The 7,500-nt window shown below is 37.7% G+C and overlaps 2 non-coding genes and 29 pseudogenes across 2 annotated transcripts; all 31 read right to left on the bottom strand.

Moving 5' to 3' along the window:
• Positions 1-62: 62 nt before the first annotated feature.
• LOC148495105 (5S ribosomal RNA) lies at positions 63-182 on the bottom strand (annotated as a pseudogene).
• A 116-nt stretch (positions 183-298) lies between these two features.
• LOC148495104 (5S ribosomal RNA) lies at positions 299-417 on the bottom strand (annotated as a pseudogene).
• Positions 418-533: 116 nt separating this feature from the next.
• Positions 534-652, bottom strand: LOC148495103 (5S ribosomal RNA; annotated as a pseudogene).
• Positions 653-768: 116 nt separating this feature from the next.
• On the bottom strand, positions 769-887 carry LOC148495102 (5S ribosomal RNA; annotated as a pseudogene).
• Positions 888-1,003: 116 nt separating this feature from the next.
• LOC148495101 (5S ribosomal RNA) lies at positions 1,004-1,122 on the bottom strand. The gene has a single exon (XR_015870474.1). It is a non-coding gene; the product is annotated as a 5S ribosomal RNA (ribosomal RNA).
• Positions 1,123-1,238: 116 nt separating this feature from the next.
• On the bottom strand, positions 1,239-1,357 carry LOC148495100 (5S ribosomal RNA; annotated as a pseudogene).
• Positions 1,358-1,473: 116 nt separating this feature from the next.
• LOC148495099 (5S ribosomal RNA) lies at positions 1,474-1,592 on the bottom strand (annotated as a pseudogene).
• Positions 1,593-1,708: 116 nt separating this feature from the next.
• On the bottom strand, positions 1,709-1,827 carry LOC148495098 (5S ribosomal RNA; annotated as a pseudogene).
• Positions 1,828-1,943: 116 nt separating this feature from the next.
• LOC148495097 (5S ribosomal RNA) lies at positions 1,944-2,062 on the bottom strand (annotated as a pseudogene).
• A 115-nt stretch (positions 2,063-2,177) lies between these two features.
• LOC148495096 (5S ribosomal RNA) lies at positions 2,178-2,296 on the bottom strand (annotated as a pseudogene).
• A 115-nt stretch (positions 2,297-2,411) lies between these two features.
• On the bottom strand, positions 2,412-2,530 carry LOC148495095 (5S ribosomal RNA; annotated as a pseudogene).
• A 116-nt stretch (positions 2,531-2,646) lies between these two features.
• On the bottom strand, positions 2,647-2,764 carry LOC148495094 (5S ribosomal RNA; annotated as a pseudogene).
• Positions 2,765-2,880: 116 nt separating this feature from the next.
• LOC148495093 (5S ribosomal RNA) lies at positions 2,881-2,999 on the bottom strand (annotated as a pseudogene).
• Positions 3,000-3,115: 116 nt separating this feature from the next.
• On the bottom strand, positions 3,116-3,234 carry LOC148495092 (5S ribosomal RNA; annotated as a pseudogene).
• Positions 3,235-3,350: 116 nt separating this feature from the next.
• Positions 3,351-3,469, bottom strand: LOC148495091 (5S ribosomal RNA; annotated as a pseudogene).
• A 116-nt stretch (positions 3,470-3,585) lies between these two features.
• LOC148495090 (5S ribosomal RNA) lies at positions 3,586-3,704 on the bottom strand (annotated as a pseudogene).
• A 116-nt stretch (positions 3,705-3,820) lies between these two features.
• On the bottom strand, positions 3,821-3,939 carry LOC148495089 (5S ribosomal RNA; annotated as a pseudogene).
• Positions 3,940-4,054: 115 nt separating this feature from the next.
• Positions 4,055-4,173, bottom strand: LOC148495088 (5S ribosomal RNA; annotated as a pseudogene).
• Positions 4,174-4,289: 116 nt separating this feature from the next.
• Positions 4,290-4,408, bottom strand: LOC148495087 (5S ribosomal RNA; annotated as a pseudogene).
• A 351-nt stretch (positions 4,409-4,759) lies between these two features.
• On the bottom strand, positions 4,760-4,878 carry LOC148495086 (5S ribosomal RNA; annotated as a pseudogene).
• A 116-nt stretch (positions 4,879-4,994) lies between these two features.
• LOC148495085 (5S ribosomal RNA) lies at positions 4,995-5,113 on the bottom strand (annotated as a pseudogene).
• Positions 5,114-5,229: 116 nt separating this feature from the next.
• On the bottom strand, positions 5,230-5,348 carry LOC148495084 (5S ribosomal RNA; annotated as a pseudogene).
• Positions 5,349-5,464: 116 nt separating this feature from the next.
• Positions 5,465-5,583, bottom strand: LOC148495083 (5S ribosomal RNA; annotated as a pseudogene).
• Positions 5,584-5,699: 116 nt separating this feature from the next.
• LOC148495082 (5S ribosomal RNA) lies at positions 5,700-5,818 on the bottom strand (annotated as a pseudogene).
• Positions 5,819-5,934: 116 nt separating this feature from the next.
• On the bottom strand, positions 5,935-6,053 carry LOC148495081 (5S ribosomal RNA; annotated as a pseudogene).
• Positions 6,054-6,168: 115 nt separating this feature from the next.
• LOC148495080 (5S ribosomal RNA) lies at positions 6,169-6,287 on the bottom strand (annotated as a pseudogene).
• A 115-nt stretch (positions 6,288-6,402) lies between these two features.
• Positions 6,403-6,521, bottom strand: LOC148495079 (5S ribosomal RNA; annotated as a pseudogene).
• A 116-nt stretch (positions 6,522-6,637) lies between these two features.
• On the bottom strand, positions 6,638-6,756 carry LOC148495078 (5S ribosomal RNA; annotated as a pseudogene).
• A 116-nt stretch (positions 6,757-6,872) lies between these two features.
• Positions 6,873-6,991, bottom strand: LOC148495077 (5S ribosomal RNA). The gene has a single exon (XR_015870367.1). It is a non-coding gene; the product is annotated as a 5S ribosomal RNA (ribosomal RNA).
• A 115-nt stretch (positions 6,992-7,106) lies between these two features.
• On the bottom strand, positions 7,107-7,225 carry LOC148495076 (5S ribosomal RNA; annotated as a pseudogene).
• Positions 7,226-7,341: 116 nt separating this feature from the next.
• LOC148495075 (5S ribosomal RNA) lies at positions 7,342-7,460 on the bottom strand (annotated as a pseudogene).
• Positions 7,461-7,500: the final 40 nt, after the last annotated feature.

Here is a 7,500-nt window from a genome sequence, read left to right as displayed (position 1 = left end):
TGATAAGTTGAAAAAATTAAATGTAAAATCTAATAGAAAAGAATGTTATGGCAGTATAAAATTACCTACAGCACCTGGCATTCCCAGGTGGTCTCCCATCCAAGTACTAACCAGGCCCAACACTGCATAGCTTTCAAGATAAGAACGAGATTGGGCAAGTCCAGTGTGGTTTGACTGTAGGTACTCAAAAACATTAACTTTAGACCTCTGTTACTTCTTAACTCAAGTAAATTCATTGATAAGTTGAAAAAATGTAACGTAAAATGTAATAGAAAAGAATGTTATGGCTATATAAAATTACCTACAGCACCTGGTATTCCCAGGTGGTCTCCCGTCCAAGTACTAACCAGGCCCAACACTGCATAACTTCCAAGATCAAACGAGTTTGGGCATGTCCAGTGTGGTTTGGCTTTAGGTGCTCAAAAGCATTAACTTTAGACCTCTTTTACTTCTTAACTCAAGTACATTCATTGATAAGTTGAAAAAATTAAATGTAAAATGTAATAGAAAAGACTGTTATTTCAGTAAAAAATTACCTACAGCACCTGGGATTCCTAGGTGGTCTCCCATCCAAGTACTAACCAGGCCCAACACTGCATAGCTTCCAACATCAGACGAGATTGGGCAAGTCCAGTGTGGTTTGGCTGTAGGTGCTCAAAAACATTAACTTTAGACCTCTTTTACTCCTTAACTCAAGTAAATTCATTGATAAGATGAAAAAATTAAAAGTAAAATGTAATAGAAAAGAATGTTTTGGCTGTCTAAAATTACATACAGCACCTGGTATTCCCAGGTGGTCTCCCATCCAAGTACAAACCAGGCCCAGCACTGCATAGCTTCCAAAATCAGATGAGATTGGGCATGTCCAGTGTGGTTTGGCTGTAGGTGCTCAAAAACATTAACTTTAGACCTCTTTTACTTCTTAACTCAAGTAAATTCATTGATAAGTTGAAAAAATTTAATGTAAAATGTAATAGAAAAGAATGTTATGGCTGTATAAAATTACCTACAGCACCTGGTATTCCCAGGTGGTCTCCCATCCAAGTACTAACCAGGCCCAACACTGCATAGCTTCCAAGATCAGACGAGATTGGGCATGTCCAGTGTGGTTTGACCGTAGGTGGTCAAAAACATTAACTTTAGACCTCTTTTACTTCTTAACTCAAGTAAATTCATTGATAAGTTGAAAAAATGTAATGTAAAATGTAATAGAAAAGACTGTTATGGCAGTGAAAAATTACCTACAGCACCTGGGATTCCTAGGTGGTCTCCCATACAAGTACTAACCAGGCCCAACACTGCATAGCTTCCAAGATCAGACGAGATTGGGCATGTCCAGTGTGGTTTGGCTGTAGGTGCTCAAAAACATTAACTTTAGACCTCTTTTACTTCTTAACTCAAGTAAATTCATTGATAAGTTGAAAAAATTAAATGTAAAATGTAATAGAAAAGAATGTTTTTGCTGTCTAAAATTACATACAGCACCAGGTATTCCCAGGTGGTCTCCCATCCAAGAACAAACCAGACCCAACACTGCATAGCTTCCAAGATCAGACGAGATTGGGCATGTCCAGTGAGGTTTGGCTGTAGATGCTCAAAAGCATTAAATTTAGACCTCTATTACTTCTTAACTCAAGTAAATTCATTGATAAGTTGAAAAAATTAAATGTAAAATGTAATAGAAAAGAACGTTATGGCAGTATAAAATTACCTACAGCACCTGGTATTCCCAGGTGGTCTCCCATCGAAGTACTAACCAGGCCCAACAATGCATAGCTTCCAAGATCAGACGAGATTGGGCATGTCCAGTGTGGTTTGGCTGTAAGTGCTCAAAAACATTAACTTTAGACCTCTTTTACTTCTTAACTCAAGTAAATTCATTGATAAGTTGAAAAAATTAAATGTAAAATGTAATAGAAAAGAATGTTTTGGCTGTCTAAAATTGCAAACAGCACCTGGTATTCCCAGGTGGTCTCCCATCCAAGTACAAACCAGGCCCAACACTGCATAGCTTCCAAGACCAGACGAGATTGGGCATTTCCAGTGTGGTTTGGCTGTAGGTGCTCAAAAGCATTAACTTTAGACCTCTATTACTTCTTAACTCAAGTAAATTCATTGATAAGTTGAAAAATTAAATGTAAAATGTAATAGAAAACAATGTTATGGCAGTATAAAATTACCTACAGCAACTGCTATTCCCAGGTGGTCTCCCATCCAAGTACTAACCAGGCCCAACACTGCATAGCTTCCAAGTTCAGACGAGATTGGGCATGTCCAGTGTGGTTTGGCTGTAGGTGCTCAAAAACATTAACTTTAGACCTCTTTTACTTCTTAACTCAAGTAAATTCAATGATAAGTTGAAAAATGAAATGTAAAATGTAATAGAAAAGAATGTTATTACAGTATAAAATTACCTACAGCTCCTGGTATTCCCAGGTGGTCTCCCATCCAAGTACTAACCAGGCCCAACACTGCATAGATTCCAAGATCAGGCGAGATTGGGCATGTCCAGTGTGGTTTGGCTGTAGGTGCTCAAAACCATTAACTTTAGACCTCTATTACTTCTTAACTCAAGTAAATTCATTGATAAGTTGAAAAAATTAAATGTAAAATGTAATAGAAAAGAATGTTATGGCTATATAAAATTACCTACAGCACCTGGTATTCCCAGGTGGTCTCCCATCCAAGTACTAACCATGCCCAACACTGCATAGCTTTCAAGATCAGACGAGATTGGGCAATCCAGTGTGGTTTGGCTGTAGGTGCTCAAAAACAGTAACTTTAGACCTCTTTTACTTCTTAACTCAAGTAAATTCATTGATAAGTTGAAAAAATGTAATGTAAAATGTAATAGAAAAGAATGTTATGGCTATATAAAATTACCTACAGCACCTGGTATTCCCAGGTGGTCTCCCATCCAAGTACTAACCAGGCCCAACACTGCATAGCTTCCAAGATCAAAAGAGATTGGGCATGTCCAGTGTGGTTTGGCTGTTGGTGCTCAAAAGCATTAACTTTAGACCTCTTTTACTTCTTAACTCAAGTAAATTCATTGATAAGTTGAAAAAATTAAATGTAAAATGTAATAGAAAAGGCTGTTATGGCAGTGAAAAATTACCTACAGCACCTGGGATTCCTAGGTGGTCTCCCATCCAAGTACTAACCAGGCCCAACACTGCATAGCTTCCAAGATCAGACGAGATTGGGCATGTCCAGTGTTGTTTGGCTGTAGGTGCTCAAAAACATTAACTTTAGACCTCTTTTACTTCTTAACTCAAGTAAATTCATTGATAAGTTGAAAAAATTAAATGTAAAATGTAATAGAAAAGAATGTTTTCGCTGTCTAAAATTACATACAGCACCAGGTATTCCCAGGTGGTCTCCCATCCAAGAACAAACCAGACCCAACACTGCATAGCTTCCAAGATCAGACGAGATTGGGCATGTCCAGTGAGGTTTGGCTGTAGATGCTCAAAAGCATTAAATTTAGACCTCTACTACTTCTTAACTCAAGTAAATTCATTGATAAGTTGAAAAAATTAAATGTAAAATGTAATAGAAAAGAACGTTATGGCAGTATAAAATTACCTACAGCACCTGGTATTCCCAGGTGGTCTCCCATCCAAGTACTAACCAGACCCAACAATGCATAGCTTCCAAGATCAGACGAGATTGGGCATGTCCAGTGTGGTTTGGCTGTAAGTGCTCAAAAGCATTAACTTTAGACCTCTTTTACTTCTTAACTCAAGTAAATTCATTGATAAGTTGAAAAAATTAAATGTAAAATGTAATAGAAAAGAATGTTTTGGCTGTCTAAAATTGCAAACAGCACCTGGTATTCCCAGGTGGTCTCCCATCCAAGTACAAACCAGGCCCAACACTGCATAGCTTCCAAGACCAGACGAGATTGGGCATGTCCAGTGTGGTTTGGCTGTAGGTGCTCAAAAGCATTAACTTTAGACCTCTATTACTTCTTAACTCAAGTAAATTCATTGATAAGTTGAAAAATTAAATGTAAAATGTAATAGAAAACAATGTTATGGCAGTATAAAATTACCTACAGCACCTGCTATTCCCAGGTGGTCTCCCATCCAAGTACTAACCAGGCCCAACACTGCATAGCTTCCAAGATCAAACAAGATTCTGCATATCCAGTGTGGTTTGGCTGTAGGTGCTCAAAAACATTAACTTTAGACCTCTTTTACTTCTTAACTCAAGTAAATTCATTGATAAGTTGAAAAAATTTAATGTAAAATGTAATAGAAAAGAATGTTATGGCTGTATAAAATTACCTACAGCACCTGGTATTCCCAGGTGGTCTCCCATCCAAGTACTAACCAGGCCCAACACTGCATAGCTTCCAAGATCAGGCGAGATTGGGCATGTCCAGTGTGGTTTGGCTGTAGGTGCTCAAAAACATTAACTTTAGACCTCTTTTACTTCTTAACTCAAGTAAATTCAATGATAAGTTGAAAAAATTAAATGTAAAATGTAATAGAAAAGAATGTTTTGGCTGTCTAAAATTACATACAGCACCTGGTATTCCCAGGTGGACTCCCTTCCAAGTCCAAACCAGACTCAACACTGCATAGCTTCCAAGATCAGACGAGATTGGGCATGTCCAGTGTGGTTTGGCTGTAGGTTCTCAAAAGCATTAACTTTAGACCTCTATTACTTCTTAACTCAAGTAAATTCATTGATAAGTTGAAAAAATTAAATGTAAAATGTAATAGAAAAGAATGTTATGGCTATATAAAATTACCTACAGCACCTGGTATTCCCAGGTGGTCTCCCATCCAAGTACTAACCATGCCCAACACTGCATAGCTTTCAAGATCAGACGAGATTGGGCATGTCCAGTGTGGTTTGGCTGTAGGTGCTCAAAAACATTAACTTTAGACCTCTTTTACTTCTTAACTCAAGTAAATTCATTGATAAGTTGAAAAAATGTAATGTAAAATGTAATAGAAAAGAATGTTATGGCTATATAAAATTACCTACAGCACCTGGTATTCCCAGGTGGTCTCCCATCCAAGTACTAACCAGGCCCAACACTGCATAGCTTCCAAGATCAAAAGAGATTGGGCATGTCCACTGTGGTTTGGCTGTTGGTGCTCAAAAGCATTAACTTTAGACCTCTTTTACTTCTTAACTCAAGTAAATTCATTGATAAGTTGAAAAAATTAAATGTAAAATGTAATAGAAAAGGCTGTTATGGCAGTGAAAAATTACCTACAGCACCTGGGATTCCTAGGTGGTCTCCCATCCAAGTACTAACCAGGCCCAACACTGCATAGCTTCCAAGATCAGATGAGATTGGGCATGTCCAGTGTGGTTTGGCTGTAGGTGCTCAAAAACATTAACTTTAGACCTCTTTTACTTCTTAACTCAAGTAAATTCATTGATAAGTTGAAAAAATTAAATGTAAAATGTAATAGAAAAGAATGTTTTCGCTGTCTAAAATTACATACAGCACCAGGTATTCCCAGGTGGTCTCCCATCCAAGAACAAACCAGACCCAACACTGCATAGCTTCCAAGATCAGACGAGATTGGGCATGTCCAGTGAGGTTTGGCTGTAGATGCTCAAAAGCATTAAATTTAGACCTCTATTACTTCTTAACTCAAGTAAATTCATTGATAAGTTGAAAAAATTAAATGTAAAATGTAATAGAAAAGAACGTTATGGCAGTATAAAATTACCTACAGCACCTGGTATTCCCAGGTGGTCTCCCATCCAAGTACTAACCAGACCCAACAATGCATAGCTTCCAAGATCAGACGAGATTGGGCATGTCCAGTGTGGTTTGGCTGTAAGTGCTCAAATGCATTAACTTTAGACCTCTTTTACTTCTTAACTCAAGTAAATTCGTTGATAAGTTGAAAAAATTAAATGTAAAATGTAATAGAAAAGAATGTTTTGGCTGTCTAAAATTGCAAACAGCACCTGGTATTCCCAGGTGGTCTCCAATCCAAGTACAAACCAGGCCCAACACTGCATAGCTTCCAAGACCAGACGAGATTGGGCATGTCCAGTGTGGTTTGGCTGTAGGTGCTCAAAAGCATTAACTTTAGACCTCTATTACTTCTTAACTCAAGTAAATTCATTGATAAGTTGAAAAATTAAATGTAAAATGTAATAGAAAACAATGTTATGGCAGTATAAAATTACCTACAGCACCTGCTATTCCCAGGTGGTCTCCCATCCAAGTACTAACCAGGCCCAACACTGCATAGCTCCCAAGTTCAGACGAGATTGGGCATGTCCAGTGTGGTTTGGCTGTAGGTGCTCAAAAACATTAACTTTAGACCTCTTTTACTTCTTAACTCAAGTAAATTCAATGATAAGTTGAAAAATGAAATGTAAAATGTAATAGAAAAGAATGTTATTACAGTATAAAATTACCTACAGCTCCTGGTATTCCCAGGTGGTCTCCCATCCAAGTACTAACCAGGCCCAACACTGCATAGCTTCCAAGATCAGGCGAGATTGGGCATGTCCAGTGAGGTTTGGCTGTAGGTGCTCAAAAACATTAACTTTAGACCTCTTTTACTTCTTAACTCAAGTAAATTCATTGATAAGTTGAAAAAATTAAATGTTAAATGTAATAGAAAAGAATGTTATGGCAGTATAAAATTACCTACAGCACCTGGTATTCCCAGGTGGTCTCCCATCCAAGTACTAACCAGGCCCAACACTGCATAGCTTCCAAGATCAAACAAGATTCTGCATATGCAGTGTGGTTTGGCTGTAGGTGCTCAAAAACATTAACTTTAGACCTCTTTTACTTCTTAACTCAAGAAAATTCATTGATAAGTTGAAAAAATTTTATGTAAAATGTAATAGAAAAGAATGTTATGGCTGTATAAAATTACCTACAGCACCTGGTATTCCCAGGTGGTCTCCCATCAAAGTACTAACCAGGCCCAACACTGCATAGCTTCCAAGATCAGACGAGATTGGGCATGTTCAGTGTGGTATGGCTGTAGGTGCTCAAAATATTAACTTTAGACCTCTTTTTCTTCTTAACTCAAGTAAATTCATTGTTAAGTTGAAAAAATTAAATGTAAAATGTAAAAGAAAAGAATGTTATGGCAGTATAAAATTACCTACAGCACCTGGCATTCCCAGGTGGTCTCCCATCCAAGTACTAACCATGCCCAACACTGCATAGCTTTCAAGATCAGACGAGATTGGGCATGTCCAGTGTGGTTTGACCGTAGGTGCTCAAAAGCATTAACTTTAGACCTCTTTTACTTCTTAACTCAAGTAAATTCATTGATAAGTTGAAAAAATGTAATGTAAAATGTAATAGAAAAGAATGTTATGGCTATATAAAATTACCTACAGCACCTGGTATTCCCAGGTGGTCTCCCATCCAAGTACTAACCAGGCCCAACACTGCATAGCTTCCAAGATCAAAAGAGATTGGGCATGTCCAGTGTGGTTTGGCTGTTGGTGCTCAAAAGCATTAACTTTAGACCTCTTTTACTTCTTAAC

The sequence above is a fragment of the Taudactylus pleione genome, unplaced genomic scaffold (genome assembly GCF_031769625.1).
Source record: "Taudactylus pleione unplaced genomic scaffold, aTauple2 ptg000550l, whole genome shotgun sequence".
Taxonomy (NCBI): domain Eukaryota; kingdom Metazoa; phylum Chordata; class Amphibia; order Anura; family Myobatrachidae; genus Taudactylus; species Taudactylus pleione.
This window is presented reverse-complemented; position numbering and strand designations above follow the sequence as displayed.